The sequence below is a fragment of the Silene latifolia genome, chromosome 2, assembly GCF_048544455.1.
Source record: "Silene latifolia isolate original U9 population chromosome 2, ASM4854445v1, whole genome shotgun sequence".
In the NCBI taxonomy this organism is placed as follows: domain Eukaryota; kingdom Viridiplantae; phylum Streptophyta; class Magnoliopsida; order Caryophyllales; family Caryophyllaceae; genus Silene; species Silene latifolia.
Window position 1 is genome coordinate 63,573,109 of NC_133527.1, and position 18,580 is coordinate 63,591,688.

The window sequence follows — 18,580 nt, forward strand, 5'->3', positions numbered from 1 at the left end:
ATGTTTACTGTTAATCCCAATAAGCTCTTTCTTGTTGTTTCTCCTTCGTGTTTATTTAGTGGGGTGTGACTTTATTTTAAAGTTATTTTCAATCGATTTTGAGACTATCTTGTCATTTAAGGTAATACAATTCCACCGATCTTATTATTATACTATTTTTCGGGATTGCTTGATTATATGCTATTCGACTTTGATGATCAAGGTGAGTATTTGTGATATTATTTGCAATAACTTCGATGATTATTTATTTTATTGGCAGCTATGATATTTTGTTTCTAATAAATTGATGCGAACCAAGCTAAGGACCAAGCTAATGTCTCGGAATTAGTTGATGGGCTGGACGAGTTGGTTATGAACACTCAAGAGGAGGGTCTGATGTTGGTCCGTAAGTTTCAGCCTTTAAGCTACAATTTTCCTTCTTTTGTTAATTTACTAAGTGTGGAGCATGGGAGCTGATGGGGATGGCACGCAACCCAAGGAGGACGGTCCACAAGACGTTTTTAGATTAACATTTCAGATTATGTTTTAAAATAAAATGTTAGCTTAATTGTTGTTTGTCTAAGTTCAATGAACTAGTAGAGTTTATGATTGTAATTAAGTGAAGAGTAAATGATAAACTCTTCACTTTGCTTGGCTTTGCACGGCTGGTTTGAGGGCTATATAATGCCTCTTTTGCTTGAATAAAATCATTCAGAAATTTGCTAAAAACTTGTGTTTACAAAATCGTTTCTTGCTTAGAAACAAAACTGGTTTTAGTTAGAACGCGATTCTAATTAAAATTCTCGAGTTGTTGATCAATAGGTCTTGGTCTCACTCACTTTGATCAAGTAATAGGTCTTGCTTGTTCAAAACACTATCCCTTATAAAACAAAATCCAGAACTCGGTCGTACCTAGTACGTTCGGTTCGCCAAAAACATCCATCAAATTTTACTCTTTTGTTCTTTAAATTACTCGGTTTCAGTCTGCGCGTACCTAGTAATACGAACATCCACTGCACTTTATCCAAATCGTCCTTAAGTCCGCCGCTCAATTCGTATCATTTGTGGTATCGAGCTTGGCTCTTGATCCTTATTTATCGATGGATTTTAATAATCCTAACTTTTTGCAAAAACTTCGTGAGGCCTTGAAAAACGTGCAAGAAAGGGATGATAGGTGGCAACCAAGGCGTTTTGAAAGGGTGGTCAAACCATTCAAGGTGAACGAACTACCTGAGTTCGTTGGAGGGGCTGATCCCGAGGCCTATTTGGAGTGGGAACGGAAGATAGATCGTATGTTTGATTTCAAGGAATTGGATGATGAGAAAAGATGCAAGTATGCAATTCTGAAATTAAGCAAGGGAGCATCTCTTTTGTTTGAAGGGTTGAAGGCCAAGAGGGTGCGCGCGGGGAAAGAAAAGATTGATTCTTGGGAGTCTCTGAAACGTAAACTTCATAAAAGGTATGTGCCAACGACCCATAGGTTAGCTACATATCGTAAGATTGCTGATTTGAGACAAGAAAAATTAAGTGTTAGTGAATATATTGATGAATTTGAAAACTTATGTTTGATGGGTGAGTTAGAAGAAGTAGAGGAACAGAAAATGTCGAGATTTTTGCGTGGATTGAATTATAATATTGCTAGTTCCGTTGAGTTATACCCATATTCTGATTTTGATACTCTTTGTGGTCTTTGTTTGAAAGTGGAGTCACAAGGGAAGTCTAAATATGGGGGAGGGTCGAGTTCGATTCGGAAAGGCTAAATCATGGACCAAAACTGAAACAAATCCCAAAACCGAAACACCTAGTAGTTCGTTTGCGAGTCCTAACAAAGCCACGGCCTCTTCAAACACTACCCCTAGGACCACGGCCAAAGAAACTAACCTGTCCAAAGTCCGTTGTTTCAAATGTCAAGGTTTCGGTCATTACCAAAGTACGTGTCCAAACAAAAGAGTCGTGACCTTGAGAGAAGCGGTAGAGTGTAGGGACGAGTTGTTGGCCGAGGAAGAACAGTTGGGTGAACTGTTTAATTTCAATGAAGGTGAGGAAGAGGACGAGTTAGTAGAGGACTATGAGGCACCAATTTACGACACCAATCTGGTTTTGCGGACCTTGCAAGTAAAGACTTTACCTACTGATTCGGAACAAAGAAATCAATTGTTTCATACCAAGTGTCGGGTAAATGATAAGTGGTGTAGTCTAATTATCGATGGGGGTAGTTGTACCAATGCGGCCTCCACTGAAATGGTGTCAAAATTGGGTCTTGTGACTACTAAACATCCGCACCCATATGCATTACATTGGTTAGATGATGGTAATAGCGTTAAGGTGACAAAACAGGCCCGGGTTGGTTTGGTTATGGGTTCCTATGTCGATGAGGTGTTGTGTGACGTTATTCCCATGGATGCTTGTCATATTTTGTTGGGTCGACCATGGCAATATGACCGGGATGTATTGCATAGAGGGAGGAGTAATGAGTATGAGTTGAAGGACAAAGGGAAACGGATTGTGCTTAAACCAATGTCACCACAAGCTGTCCGTGCTTTGGGTTCAAAACCAAAAGCAAAAGCCCATGCTGCTATGTTGATTGGAGAACGGGATGTGGAGCGTGCCATTGATGATGGAGAATAAGTTTATTTGCTTGTTGCTAAAGAAACTTCGAGTGCTAATGTTGTTTTGCAGGAACATAACCCAATTGACGAGTTGCTTGAAGAGTTTGGGGATGTGTTTCCCGATGAATTACCCGCTGGTTTGCCTCCTCTTCGAGGCATTGAACATCAAATTGATCTTATTCCGGCTCAACTCTTCCAAATAAGGTCGCTTATCGATGTAATCCTAAGAAACAAAAGAACTCCAAAAGCAAATTGATGAATTAATGGAGAGGGGCTATGTGCGTGAGAGTATGAGTCCTTGTCTTTGTTCCTGTTGCTCGTACCAAAGAAGGATGGTTCATGTCGTATGTGTGTTGATAGCCGGGCTGTAAACAACATAACCATCAAATATCGCTTCCCAATACCGAGACTTGATGATATGCTTGACGAGCTTCATGGTTCGGTTATTTTCTCAAAAATCGACCTTAGAAGTGGTTACCATCAGATTAGGATGCGTGAGGGTGATGAATGGAAGACGGCCTTTAAAACGAAGCATGGATTATATGAATGGACCGTCATGCCATTCGGTCTTACCAATGCTCCAAGTACCTTCATGAGATTGATGAATGAGGTACTTAAATCCTTTTTGGGCAGATTTGTTGTAGTTTATCTTGACGATATTTTGGTGTATAGCAGGAGTGTTGATGAGCATTTTGAACATTTGAGGCAAGTGTTTGAAACCTTGCGAAATCAGAAACTTTATGGGAAGCAAGAGAAGTGCTCTTTTCTTGTGGAGAGCGTGGTGTTCTTGGGATACGTAGTGTCCAAGGATGGTGTCTCGGTTGATCAATCAAAAATCGAAGCAATCCGATCATGGCCGGAGCCTAAAACAGTTAGTGAGGTACGATCTTTTCATGGGCTTGCTTCTTTTTATCGACGATTCATTCGTAATTTTAGCACCATAACCAGCCCTATTACGGAGTGTTTGAAGAAGGGCGGGTTTGAATGGGGTGTGGCTGCTAAACAAGCTTTTGAATTGATTAAGGAACGGTTGTGTACTGCTCCTATCTTGGCGTTACCTGATTTTTCTCAACCGTTCGAAGTTGAATGCGATGCTAGTGGCGTAGGTATAGGTGCTGTTTTTATTCAAGGGAAAAGACCTATAGCCTATTTTTCAGAGAAGTTGGGTGGAGCTCGATTGAATTATTGCACTTATGATAAAGAATTTTATGCTATTGTCCGGGCTCTTGATCATTGGAGTCACTACCTCCGTCCTAACCATTTTATATTGCATTCCGATCATGAATCTTTGAAGTATATCAATGGGCCGCAGAAGTTGAATCATAGGCATGCGAAATGGGTTGAATTCTTACAATCATTTCACTTTTCATCCAAATACAAAGATGGGAAGAGTAATGTTGTAGCCGATGCTTTATCTCGTCGATATACTTCTCTGTCCACGCTTGACGTTCGCCTCTTGGGATTTGAAACTTTGAAAGATTACTATGTTGAAGATGGAGATTTTGGTGCAATATATCTTGAGTGCAAATCAGGAGCTAAGGGAGAGTATTTGATCCAAGACGGTTTTCTTTTTAAAGGAAATCGACTTTGTGTTCCTAAGCATCCTATTCGGGAACTACTTGTAAGGGAGGCTCACGGTGGAGGATTGGCTGGCCATTTCGGAGTGGCAAAAACCGTGGAGATTTTGCAAGAACATTTCTTATGGCCACGATTGCAAAAAGATGTTCATAATGTCGTGGGTAAGTGTGTTACTTGTCAAGTGTCGAAGAGCAAGTTCAAACCGGGCGAGTATACTCCTTTGCCAATTCCGGTCAGGCCGTGGGATGATGTTTCAATGGATTTCATTGTTGCTTTGCCACGCACTCAACGTGGTAAGGATGCTATCATGGTGGTGGTTGATCGTTTTTCCAAGATGGCTCATTTTGTTGCTTGCCATAAAACCGATGATGCTTCTAATGTGGCTGATTTATACTATCGGGAAATTGTGAGGTTACATGGCATTCCAAAGACTATTGTGTCGGATCGGGATTCTAAATTCTTGAGCTACTTTTGGAATACATTATGGAGGAAAGTGGGTACAAAATTGCTGTTTAGTACCTCTCACCATCCTCAAACGGATGGGCAAACCGAACTTTGGGTACCTTGTTGCGAGGGCTTGTGAGCAAGACACAAAAGGATTGGGATCTCAAGCTTTCTCATGCCGAATTTGCTTATAACCGGTCACCTACTCATGCTACGGGTCATTCGCCATTTGAAATTGTCTACGGTATTAATCCTTATCTTCCTTTGGATTTGATTCCGTTGCCTAAAGATGAGTTGGTGCATAAAGATGCCGAGTCCAAGTTGAAAGCAATGTTGAAGCTTCATGAGCAAGTCCGTGCGAGAATTGAAGCCGTGAATGCAGCCTATAAACGCAAGTCAAGCAAGAATAAGAAGCCAAGGGTGTTTGAGGTTGGAGACTTGGTTTGGGTGCACTTGAGAAAGGAGCGTTTTCCTAGCAAACGAAAGAATAAACTCATGCCTAGAGCGGAAGGCCCTTACAAGATTGTGGGTCGAGTAAACAACAATGCTTACAAGGTTGAACTTCCCGGTGATTATGGTGTTCACGCCACTTTTAATGTTAGTGATCTCTCTCCTTATTTGGATGATGATGGCCTAGCTGAATTGAGGTCAATTCCTTTTCAAGGGGGAGGAGATGATGCGAACCAAGCTAAGGACCAAGCTAATGTCTCGGAATTAGTTGATGGGCTGGACGAGTTGGTTATGAACACTCAAGAGGAGGGTCTGATGTTGGTCCGTAAGTTTCAGCCTTTAAGCTACAATTTTCCTTCTTTTGTTAATTTACTAAGTGTGGAGCATGGGAGCTGATGGGGATGGCACGCAACCCAAGGAGGACGGTCCACAAGACGTTTTTAGCTTAACATTTCAGATTATGTTTTAAAATAAAATGTTAGCTTAATTGTTGTTTGTCTAAGTTCAATGAACTAGTAGAGTTTATGATTGTAATTAAGTGAAGAGTAAATGATAAACTCTTCACTTTGCTTGGCTTTGCACGGCTGGTTTGAGGGCTATATAATGCCTCTTTTGCTTGAATAAAATCATTTAGAAATTTGCTAAAAACTTGTGTTTACAAAATCGTTTCTTGCTTAGAAACAAAACTGGTTTTAGTTAGAACGCGATTCTAATTAAAATTCTCGAGTTGTTGATCAATAGGTCTTGGTCTCACTCACTTTGATCAAGTAATAGGTCTTGCTTGTTCAAAATACTATCCCTTATAAACAAAATCCAGAACTGGTCGTACTTAGTACGTTCGGTTCAGCCCGCCTAAAACAATCCGTCAAATTTTACTCTTTTGTTCTTTAAATTACTCGATTTCAGTCTGCATACGTACCTAGTACGAACAGTCCATCGACTTTATCCAAATCGTCCTTAAGTCCGCTGCTCAATTCGTATCATAAATTTAGTTTTGGTGAGATTGGGTATTCTAGCAGTGTAATTTATTCCTGGTTCACATGAGTGTGAATTTGTAGCTTGCCACTGAGGGCTGTGTTACGAACAAGCATGGGTTTGGTATAATGTTCAGAGATTATATTGTAAACCAAGGAGCTCGTAAAGTGAACAAGCTCAATTTTTCTTTTAATGGTTTACTAGGAGATAAGAAGTTTTTGCTTAAATGGGATTTAAACTATTTAACAAAATAATATGAGTTTCAAACTATTTATCAAAAATAGGTTCACGTCATCATTTCTCAATTTTTCCATTTTTTTAAATCTACGACTTCTCGCTGTCCAAGACAGCGACTTACCAAAAGTAGTAATACTAATCGCTGTCCCTGACAGACAGCGACTTACTATAAATAGTAAAAAAATTGCCCAGATTTTAGTCAAAAAGTCCCCTTCATATAAAGGTTAAAGATGAAGAACCGCCAAAATAAATGAATGGCATAAAGTGTTAATGGGCAGGAGTAGAACGAAGATAAAAGCAAGCCAAACTAATTGTTGGAGTAAAAGAAAGCAGCAACAATGTAAAGCAAAGGAGATCAGAAGAATATAACCCGATTTGTAGTGACGTGGTATGAGAGCCACTGCCTTGAAAACTATATTCCGGTACGATCGTGGTGGCGATCAGCAATTGACCGGTAGTTCCCCAAGGATTTACACTACTGCACTCAGGCACGCCCACTCGAGACTGAGAGCATTGGAACGATGTAATATCTTTACCCAGAAATAATATAAGATGAGAAGTAGAGAAAGAAGAGAGGAGAGTATTGTTGTGTGTTCTGCAATGTGTGCCTGATGCTCTATTTATAGGAAATATGAGCAGGTAGAGGAGCAAAAACGTGTTCCTAAAACACAGGCAACAAACCGAGAAAGTGGGAGCAAGACTCTCTCCCACTAACAGTCATATTGACTGACTGTTAACACAAAAACACGCCCATATACACACAAGAGCAAAAAGGTAAAAGGGGGCCTTTGGCCCGCACTGCAGGTGCTCTAGCCAAACCCGAGCTCGAGCCGGGCCAGGCCGGCGCGCGCGCGTGTGTGTGTTTGGACCCAAACCCACTGGCCCAATACTCCCAACAAAAGCCTCCTTGGTCCACACAATTAACTAGTGGAAGACACTAGTCAATATAGACTGACCAAGGAAGCCAAAACCCACCGATGTGGGGCAAAGTTGTGAAACTTGGATAAACCAAGTTGGCTTTACAACCATCATTTCCAACAATCCCCCACAGATGGCGAAGAAAAGCAAAGAGAACAAATTTCTGGGTAAAGGAAGGATTGGATACTTAGGTATCAATATCTTTCGATTTGAATTGACACTTTAGTGAAATGAGGAAACAACTTACTTACAGGGAGAGAATATCTTGCAATTTGAATTCCTAGCTGAGTTTCGGTCGATACACCCCCTCCCCCCACAACACATATCATACCTTCAAAATTAAGATCGTCTCGCGATTTTAAAGTGCAACGCGCTCTTTAGAGCTATGCATTTACCTTGGTACTAACAAATGTGTTCACAAGACTTCTCATAGTCTTAAGATCATCACACCTACGTAGGTGGCTCAAGTGCTTCTCAATAGCACTTCTTGCATGAGCCATTAAGGACATATGTCCAACCTTGTGTATGATTCATCAAGTGCGTCTCAAAAGCACCACCTTTTAAGGCTATGAATCATATAACGCCATAGGAATAAAAACTTTAGGCCTAGTCACTCTTGACTTATGGACTTAAGCCCCATTCCCCTCGACGTTTCAACGACTAGTCTCCTAGTCAATCCCTTAGTAAAGGGATCAACTAGATTGCTTTCGGACTTCACATAGTCCAAAGCGATCACTCCATTATCAAGGAGTTGTCTAACTGCAGCGTGCCTGATTCAAATGTGTCGTTTCTTCGCATTATAGACATTATTCTTAGCAGAATCAAAAGCTACTTGTGAGTCACAATGTAAGGAGACCGGTTTTGTCGACCTCCCCACACTGGTACATCTGCCAATAGATTTTTTAACCAATCAGCCTCTTGTCCTGCTAACTCAAGAGTTATGAACTCCGACTCCATGGTAGAGCGTGCAATACAAGTCTGTTTAGTAGACTTCCACGATATAGAACCTCCACCCATGGTGAAGACATAACCACTAGTAGAACAGATCTCATCGTTACCTGAAACCCAATTTGCATCACAATATCCTTCTAACACAGCAGGAAATCTACTATAATGCAAACAAAGGTCAATTGTTCCTTTTAGGTAATTTAGTAAACGACGAAGAGCATTCCAATGTTCACTACTAGGGTTATGTGTATAATGACTCAGTCTACTAACTGCATATGCAATATCAGGCCGAGTACAGTCCATAAGAAACATCACACTACCTAGGATTTTAGCATAATCTTCTTGGGATACACTCTTACCCAAGTTTTTACATAAATGTATACTAGCATCGTAGAGTGTCCTAGCAGGCACATCATCAAAGCAGTTAAACTTTTTCAACACTTTTTCCACATAATGAGTTTGACTTAAAGAAATTCCTTTAGAGTTTCGAATGACCTTAACTCCTAGGATTACATCAGCTTCTCCTAAGTCCTTCATCTCAAATTGTGATGACAAAAATTCTTTGATTTTAATTATTACCTCCAAATTATTACCAAGTATTAACATGTCATCAACATAAAGGCATATAAGCACACAATCAGATTCTATTACTTTTGAATAAACACATGAATCAGAATTGTTTACCATATAGCCATTATTAACCAAAGTGTTGTCAAATTTCTCATACCACTGTTTAGGTGCTTGTTTTAGACCATATAGTGATTTATTCAATTTACACACCTTATTCTCTTAACCCTTTACCACAAACCCTTCAGGTTGCGACATATAAATCACTTCCCTTAGCTCACCATTCAAAAGGCAGTTTTGACATCCATCTGATGTATAAAAAGGTTATGAATAGCAGCTAAGGCGACAAGAGTTCTAATAGTCGAAATTTTGGTCACAGGTGAATAAGTATCAAAATAATCAATATCTTTCTTTTGTGTAAAACCTCTAACCACAAGTCTAGCTTTGAACCCTTCTATTGTACCGTCAGGTCTCATTTTCTTTTTAAAGATCCATTTACTCGTAATGGGTTTACTACCTTTAGGTAAATCAGTCAACTCCCAAGTCTGATTAGACACAATAGAATCAAGTTTACTTTTAATAGCATCTTTCCAAAAATTAGCATTAATGGATTTCATTGCCTCACTATACGTTTTTGGATCATCTTCTATTAAAAAAGCTGAAACAAACTCATCACTAGCACAAATAGAGTATCCATGTTCAGACAGCAAAGTTGAAACAAAATCAGCTCCAAAGTTCTTTGGACATCTAGGTCTCTTAGTCCTTCTAAGTTCAACAATATGATCAATAGAAGTGCTACTACTAGCATGTGAAGAGATATCAATACATGTAACAGGTAAACTAGGAGGTGATTCAACATTCTTCTGTAATGGAAAAACATGCTAAAAAAACACAGCATCTATAGCCTCATATATAGAACGATCACTCAAAGACATGAATCTATAAGCAGAACTATTTTGAGCATAACCTATAAAAACACAATCATAGGTCTTTGGTCCAACGGTAGGTCTCCTAAAGTAAGGTAAATCCACTTTAGCCAAACACCCTCATACCCTAAGGTAACTCAGGTTAGGAGGATAGCTTTTCTAAATCTCGTAGGGTGTCTTGTCAATTTTCTTATGAAGTACACGATTAAGAATGTGACAAGCAGAAAGAATTGCTTCCCCCCCACATATCGTCAGACAGGCCAGAACTTAAAAGCATAGCATTCATCATCTCTTTTAAGGTTTTATTTTTACGTTCAGCTACACCGTTAGACTGAGGTAAGTAAGGTGGACTAGTCTCATGTATTAAACCGTTAGCAGCACAAAAATCGGCTAGATAACTTGACTTATACTCGCCACCTCTATCAGACCTTACCCTTTTGATTTTTTTGTCGCGTTGATTTTCGACTTCATTTTTAAAGTTTATAAACGATTGTTCTGCTTCATCTTTAGTCTTAAGAAAATATAATCGGGTGTACCTTGAACAGTCGTCTATAAAGGTGACATAATAATTCTTTCCACCTATGCTTGCAACATTTTTGAAGTCAGCTAGGTCGGTGTGAATTAACTCAAGAAGACTTGTATTCCTAGTTGTAACAGTTTTACTAGGTTTCTTTGTGAATTTAGCCTCAACATAGCTAGCACATTTAGAGAATTCTTGACTCGATAAACTTGGAATTAAACTCATAGTTCTAAGTTTTTTAATATAATCAACATTCACATGACCTAATCTACCATGCCAAACATCAATAGACTCAGCGATATAAGCAGAAGAAGATGCAATATTATTAGAAACTGAATCAGTGTTCAATACAAAAAGACCCCCAGACAGATAACCCTTGCCCACAAATTCCCCATTACGCGACATTATCACCTTGTCAGCCTCAAAAACAAGTTTCAAACCAGCTTTGTTTAATAAGGCACCAAACACTAGGTTTCGACGTAATGAGGGTACATACAAAACATTGTTTAGAGCAAGTGTTTTCCCCGAGATGAGTTTGAGAAAGATCTTGCCTTTACCTTTGATCATTGCAGATGAAGAATTACCCATGAAAACACATTCCCCATCAGCTACCTCCTCCAACTCAGTAAATAACCCCTTATCAGCACATAGGTGTCTAGAAACGCCAGTGTCCAAGACCCATTTAGCAACATTACCCACCAGATTAGCTTCCACAACCACAACAACAATGACATCATCAGTCACAGTATTGGCTTCAGCAGATTTCTTTTCGGAGCATTGGTAGGCTTTGTGACCAGCTTTTCCACAGACATAGCAAAGAATTGGCCCTTTAGCTTTCTGGATCTTAGCAACCGGTTTAGTGTGCTTCGCTGGACCATTCTTCTTAGCTTGAACCTGTCCCTTAGTCTGACCAACCTTGGCCTTACCCTTACCCTTGGATTTTTCAGCATAAGACGGACCACCAGACTCAACCAGATTAGCTTTAACAGAAGCAGTAGGAGCAATCACGGACACACTAATGGTTTTGTCTTTGAGACGATTTGCCTCCTCGGTCCTCATGTGACCCACTAGATCTTGGAGTGAAAGGTCCTTTTTCTTATGCTTAAGATGGTTCCTATAGTCAAACCAGGAAGGAGGGACTAATTAACAAGCACAAATGGGTCACACAACGAATCACAAGGACTAATTAACAAGCACAAATGGTTCACACAACGAATCACAAGGACTAAAGAACATGGAACAATGGTTCACACAATGAGTCACAAGGACTAATGAACAAGGACAAATGGTTTACACAACAAGTCATAATGACTAATGAACAAGGACAAATGGTTCACACAATAAGTTACAAGGACTAATGAACAAGGACAAATGGTTAGAACAACAAGTCACCATGACAAGGAAAAATGGTTCACACAACGAGTCACAAGGACTAATTAATAAGCACAAATGGTTCACACAACGAGTCACAAGGACTAAAGAGCAAGGACAAATGGTTCACACAATGAGTCACAACGGATAATGAACAAGGACAAATGGTTCGCACAACGAGTCACAAGGATTAATGAATAAGGATAAATGGTTCACACAACGAGTCACAATGACTAATGAACAAGGATAAATGGTTAGCACAACAAGTCACAAGGACTAATGAACAAGGACAAATGGTTATAACAACAAGTCACCATGACAAGGATAAATGGATCACACAACGAGTCACAAGGACTAATTAACAAGCACAAATGGTTCACACTACAAGTCACAAGGACTAAAGAACAAGGACAAATGGTTCACACAACGAGTCACAAGGGATAATGAACAAGGACAAATGGTTCACACAACGAGTCACAAGGATTAATGAACAAGGACAAATGGTTCACACAACGAGTCACGATGACTAATGAACAAGGATAAATGGTTAGCAGAATAATTAACAATGACAAGGACAAATGGTTCACACAACGAGTCACAAGGACTAATGAACATGGACAAAGGTTTGAACAACAAGTCACCATGACAAGGATAAATAGGTCACACAACGAATCACAAGGACTAATTAACAAGCACAAATGGTTCACACAACGAATCACAAGGACTAAAGAACATGGAACAATGGTTCACACAATGAGTCACAAGGACTAATGAACAAGGACAAATGGTTTACACAACAAGTCATAATGACTAATGAACAAGGACAAATGGTTCACACAATAAGTTACAAGGACTAATGAACAAGGACAAATGGTTAGAACAACAAGTCACCATGACAAGGAAAAATGGTTCACACAACGAGTCACAAGGACTAATTAATAAGCACAAATGGTTCACACAACGAGTCACAAGGACTAAAGAGCAAGGACAAATGGTTCACACAATGAGTCACAACGGATAATGAACAAGGACAAATGGTTCGCACAACGAGTCACAAGGATTAATGAATAAGGATAAATGGTTCACACAACGAGTCACAATGACTAATGAACAAGGATAAATGGTTAGCACAACAAGTCACAAGGACTAATGAACAAGGACAAATGGTTATAACAACAAGTCACCATGACAAGGATAAATGGATCACACAACGAGTCACAAGGACTAATTAACAAGCACAAATGGTTCACACTACAAGTCACAAGGACTAAAGAACAAGGACAAATGGTTCACACAACGAGTCACAAGGGATAATGAACAAGGACAAATGGTTCACACAACGAGTCACAAGGATTAATGAACAAGGACAAATGGTTCACACAACGAGTCACGATGACTAATGAACAAGGATAAATGGTTAGCAGAATAAGTCACAATGACAAGGACAAATGGTTCACACAACGAGTCACATGGACGAATGAACAAGGACAAATGGTTCATACAACGAGTCAAAAGGACTAATAAACAAGGAAAAATGGATCACACAACGAGTTATAAGGACTAATGAACAATGACAAATGATTCACAGAAAGAGTCTCAAGGACAAATGAACAAGGACAAATGGTTAGCACATGAAGTTCCATTGACAAGGACAAATGGTTCACACAACGAGTCACAAGGACTAATGAACAAGAACAAATGGTTTACACAACCAGTCATAAGGACTAATGAACAAGCACAAATGGTTCACACAACGAGTCACAAGGACTGATGAACAAGGACAAATGGTTAGAGCAACAAGTCAACATGACAAGGACAAATGGCTCACACAACGAGTCACAAGGAATAATTAATAAGCACAAATGGTTCACAAAACGAGTCACAAGGACTAAAGAACAAGGACAAATGGTTCACACAACGAGTCACAAGGGATAATGAACAAGGACAAATGGTTCACACAACGAGTCACAAAGATTAATGAACAAGGATAAATGGTTCACACAACGAGTCACAATGACTAATGAACAAGGATAAATGGTTAGCACAATAAGTCACAATGACAAGGACAAATGGTTCACACAACGAGTCACATGGAATAATGAACAAGGACAAATGGTTCATACAACGAGTCACAAGGACTAATAAACAAGAAAAAATGGATCACACAACGAGTCATAAGGACTAATAAACAATGACAAATCGTTCACACAAAGAGTCTCAAAGACTAATAAACAAGGACAAATGGGTACCACATCAAGTTCCATTGACAAGGACAAATGGTTCACACAACGAGTCACAAGGACTAATGAACAAGGTCAAATGGTTTACACAACGAGTCACATGGAAAAATGAACAAGGACAAATGGTTCACACAATGAGTAACAATGACTAATGAACAAGGATAAATGGTTAGCATAACAAGTCACAATGACAAGGACAAAATTATTCACACAACGTGTCAGAAGGACTAATGAACAAGGACAAATGGTTTACACAACAAGTCACAAGGACTAAGAACAAGGACAAATGTTTTACACAACGAGTCACAAGGACTATTGAACATGGACAAATGGTTAGAACAACAAGTCACCATGACAAGGACAAATAGTTCACACAACGAATAACAAGGACTAATTAACAAGCAAAAATGGTTCACACAACGACTCACAAGGACTAATGAACTAGGACAAATGGTTTACACAACGAGTCACAAGGACTAATGAACAAGGACAAAAGGTTCACACAACGAGTCACAAGGACTAATGAATAAGGACAAATGGTTAGAACAACAAGTCACCATGACAAGGAAAAATGGATCACACAACGAGTCACAAGGACTTATTAACAAGCACAAATGGTTCACACAACGAGTCAGAAGGACTAAAGAACAAGGACAAATGGTTCACACAACGAGTCACAAGGGATAATGAACAAGGACAAATGCTTCACACAACGAGTCACAAGGATTAATGAACAAGGACAAATGGTTCACACAACGAGTCACAATGACTAATGAACAAGGATAAATGGTTAGCAGAACAAGTCACAATGACAAGGACAAATGGTTCACACAGCGAGTCACATGGACTAATGAACAAGGACAAATGGTTCATACAACAAGTCACAAGGAGTAATAAACAAGGAAAAATGCATCACACAACGAATCATAAGGACTAATGAACAATGACAAATGATTCACACAAAGTGTCTCAAGGACAAATGAACAAAGACAAATGGTTAGCACATGAAGTTCCATTGACAAGGACAAATGGTTCACACAACGAGTCACAAGGACTAATGAACAAGGACAAATGGTTTCAACAACAAGTCTCATGGACTAATGAACAAAGACAAATGGTTTACACAATGAGTCTCAAGGACTAATGAACATGGACAAATGGTTAGAACAACAAGTCACCATGACAAGGACAAATAGTTCACAGAACGAATCACAAGGACTAATTAACAAGCCCAAATGGTTTACACAACGAGTCACAAGGACTAAAGAACATGGACCAATGGTTCACACAATGAGTTACAAGGACTAATGAACATGGACAAATGGTTTACATAACGAGTCATTTGAAGTAAAACTATCAGATTTGGAGCAAGATTTGACACGAAAATATTCAAGTGATAAACAAAGAAAACTCAGCTTGTTTAGGACTCAAGGTATGACTTAATTCGAACACAAAGCAATGAATTAAGCCTAGGACTCGTCCAAGCACTTAGCAAAGGACTTATCCAACCTCCTAGAACTAAGCAAGGGAGTTTATCAAGAATGAAGCAAAGATAAATAAGAAAGAAAGCAGGCTGCTTCTTAGGGTTTTTGTCATTCAAAAATTATCTGATTTTTGCTAAGGGTTGTGCTTGCTTTTATAGGACAAGCAAGACAATCCCCTCCCTTCATCTAAGATTTCATTCTATAGCCACAAAAAGAGCTGTTAATAGGACCAAACACGGTAGCCGAGGCCTTACAAGAAAACAGAAAAGAAAAGGACATAAAGCATAAAAGATAGAAAGTAAACTAATAGTACAACAATCCCTTGTTTACTAGCTCAAGTCTTGTTTATGCACACTTGGACTCACTTGGAAGACTTTGGCAAGGCTGCAAAAACTCTTCTAAGGGCCCTTGAACTATGTTTGATCAAAAGAGGAATGTTGATAGCGACATAATGCACAAAAGCCTAAGCATGCCCCAGCCGTGGTCCTTATTGCACCCGGTTTTGTTTAGCTCTTCAACTCTTGATAGGAAACTCTTTGGGATACAAGTTCCTATAATAAAATGTCCTAAACTCACCAAGGAATAGTCCCAAGCTGGAAATAGACATGACTTCTTAGACGGAATTCATGTTAGACCTCAATCTAGTGAAAGGTCCAAAACCGGGTTCTAAAATGGCTTCCTCGGTTGAATTCTCTTCAATCTCCCCTTCTTGAAAAGGATTTGCCCTCAAATCCTGGCCATTATCATCTTCAATCTCTTCATAATAAGGACTTAAATCCGCAACATTGAATGTGCCATGGACCTCATAATCTCCGGGCAAGTTAATTTTGTAGGCATTGGACCCAATCTTTTCAAGGACTTCGAATGGACCATCCGCTCTTGGCATGAGCTTGTTCTTTCTTTTGGCTGGAAATCTTTCTTTTCTAAAGTTTATCCAAACAAGATCCCCCTACTTCAAAGTTCGTGGCTTGCTTAGGTCCCTTGGCCCTTGCTTTGTATGCTTCATTTGTTTTCTCAATTTGCTTCTTAACTTGAGCATGGATTTGTAGCATTTGTTCAACCCTCTTCTTTGCACCGAAATCGATTTTTTTCCTTTGAATGGGTGCCAAATCAGTTGGCATGAGGGGGTTGGCGCCATAAACAACTTCAAATGGAGACTTGCCCGTGCTTGTAGAAGGAGCCCTATTGAAGGCAAACTCGGCTTGAGCTAGTTTGAGGTCCCAATCCTTCAATGACTTAGAAACCGTGCACCTTAGGATCCTCCCTAGAGTCTTGTTAGTCACCTCCGTTTTTCCATCAGTTTGGGGTTGATGGGAGGTGCTAAATAAGAGCCTAGTCTTGAGTAGCTTCCATAATGACCTCCAAAAGTGGCTCATGAACTTTGAATCCCTGTCCGAGACTATAGACTTAGGGACTCCATAGAGCTTAACCACCTCTTTTAAGTATAAGTCAGCCACACTAGATGCATCCTCCGTTTTCTTACAAGCAATGAAGTGAGCCATCTTGCTAAACCTATCCACAACAACCATGATGGAGTCCTTGCCTCTTTGAGTTCTTGGCAAAGCAACTATGAAATACATGATAATGTCCTCCCATGGCTGATTTGGGATGGGTAAAGGAGTATAGGGGCCTGTTTTGAAGTAGGACTTGGATTGTTGACATGGAGCACACCTCTTGATGACGTCTTGGACACCCCCAAGCATCTTAGGCCAATAGAAATACTCTTGGAGTATGTCATAGGTATTTTGAATGCCAAAGTGCCCGTCAAGACCATTGGAGTGTGCCTCTCTTACTAACAAGCTTCTATAGGGACTCTTTGGCATGCACAACCGGTTTCCACGAAACAAGAACCCCTCTTGGACCAAGTAATGACCCCCTTTTGCTCGTCCATTTTGCAATGACCCCCACTCCTCTTTGAAATCTGGATCCTCCTTGTAAAACTCTTTCATGTGCTCAAATCCAAGCACTCTTTGTTCCATGTAACTCAACATAATGAACCTTCTTGATAGAGCATCCGCAACCACGTTATCCTTCCCTTCTATGTACTTGCTTGCAAAGTTGAATGATTGTAATAACTCAACCCATTTGGCATGTCTATGATTGAGTTTATGCTGCCCATTGATGTACTTAAGAGCCTCATGATCCGAATGGAGAACAAAGGGCCTTGGCTTGAGATAATGGCTCTAATGAGTTAAGGCTTTTATAATGGCATAGAACTCTTTGTCATAAGTTGAGTAATTAAGCTTGGCACAACTCAATTTCTCACTAAAGTAAGCAATTGGCTCATGCTCTTGAACAAGGACAGCCCCAATGCCAATGCCACTAGCATCACACTCAACTTCAAACAACTTATCAAAATTTGGTAAAGCAAGAATAGGAGACTCACATAGCTTTTCCTTGATGGTGTTGAAGGAAGTTTCAGCCTTATCTCCCCATTTGAACTCCCCCTTCTTCATACATTCAGTTATAGGAGCCATGAGAGTGCTAAAGTCCTTGATAAACCTCCTATAAAATGATGCTAACCCATGAAAGCTCCTCACATCCGTGATATTCCTAGGAATAGGCCATGACTTGATTGCTTTAATCTTCTCTTGATCAACCAATATGCCCGGTCAGAAATGATGAAACCCAAGAATTGGACTTCACTTTGCATAAAAGAACACTTCTCAAGCTTCCCATACAACTTGTGTTCCCTAAGAGTGTCAAACAATATTTGCAAATGATTGAGGTGCTCTTCCTTGTTAGGACTATACACCAAGATGTCATCAAAGTATACAACAACAAAGCTGCCCAAGTGAGGCCTAAGCACTTCATTCATAAGCCTCATGAAAGTGCTTGGTGCATTAGAAAGACCAAATGGCATGACAAGCCATTCATACAACCCATGCTTTGTTTTGAATGCAGTTTTCCACTCATCTCCTTCTTTGATTCTTACTTGATGATAACCTTGCCTTAAATCAATCTTTGAAAACAGTTTGGCTCCACTAAGCTCATCTAGGATGTCATCAAGCCTTGGTATAGGAAACCTATACTTGATTGTTATGTTGTTGATGGCTCTACTATCGGTGCACATCCTCCATGACCCATTTTTCTTGGGCACAAGTAAGGCTGGAACGGCACAAGGGCTAAGGTTCTCCCTCACAAAGCCCTTGTTCATAAGCTCTCCAATTTGTTGTTGCAATTCTTGAGTAGCTTTAGGATCACTTCTATAGGTTGCCTTGTTGGGTAGAGTAGCTCCCGGAATGAAATCAATTTGGTGTTTAATTCCTCTACGAGGAGGCAAGCCACTAGGAAGCTCACTTGGAAACACATCACCATAGGTCTTGAGTAGACG